This window comes from Trypanosoma equiperdum, assembly GCF_001457755.1.
Source record: "Trypanosoma equiperdum strain OVI genome assembly, contig: ctg_1829, whole genome shotgun sequence".
Taxonomy (NCBI): domain Eukaryota; phylum Euglenozoa; class Kinetoplastea; order Trypanosomatida; family Trypanosomatidae; genus Trypanosoma; species Trypanosoma equiperdum.
In genome coordinates this window covers 1-895 of record NW_027123870.1, presented here as the reverse complement: position 1 = coordinate 895, position 895 = coordinate 1, and positions in this window count along the sequence as shown.

Below are 895 nucleotides of genomic sequence, written 5' to 3'. Positions count from 1 at the left end.
AAAAAAAAAAAAAGAAGAAAATACAGATATTGCTACAAACAGCGCGTGCGGTGGTGCGAAGGTAGAAAGTGTTTGTAGCAATATCCCAAAATAAATTGATTCTCTCCAAAGGTGTGGCAAAGCACAGAGTAACGAGGGGGTTGGGCGAAAATTAAAGCGGGAAAAGAATTCGAAAAAAAAACAAAAAGAAAGAAATAAAGAGAGGTGAAAGGTGAAAGAGGAAATACAAAAAGTGAAAAGTGAAAGGAAACTGGATCAAAACATTTGTCCCACGAGAACAAAAACAAAAACAATAGCAACAATAGCAGCAATAATAACAACAACAATAGTTTCCTTTTTCCCCCCTCCTCTCCCCCATCCATACATCCCTAGGGGTGGAGACGATAAGAAAAGATAAGGTAAGATAAAGAGAAATAAGGGGAGATTTCTTTTTTTTTTTTTAGATAGGAAATACAGGAGAGTAGCGGGATATCGATGACGCAAAACAAGGTGAGGAAGTCCAGTTCCATCATTTCTACCATACGTGGAGCTCTCTCCTTTACACGGAAGGATGAAGGGAGTCCTGCGGGTTCGCTCGGCACCCCGCTGATACGCAGCGACCCGGTTCCCATGTGTTTCCGTCGACCCCAATCATCACATGGCTGCCCGGCTGCCAGCAATCCAACTTCTTTTACTCTTCGCTCTCATGCGATGGATGACAGGAGGGATTTACTGGAAGAGGAGGAGGCGATGTTTGGTGGATTCCGACCAAAGGAGGAGGCCCTTCGAGGGAGTTCTGGTTTTTGTATTTCATCACTTTCCTTTTCACCACAACTCGTCGCAATGAATGGGGACCTTTCACCCAGTGAGCGATGGGATGATTATGATGATTATGATCAATATAATAATAATAATA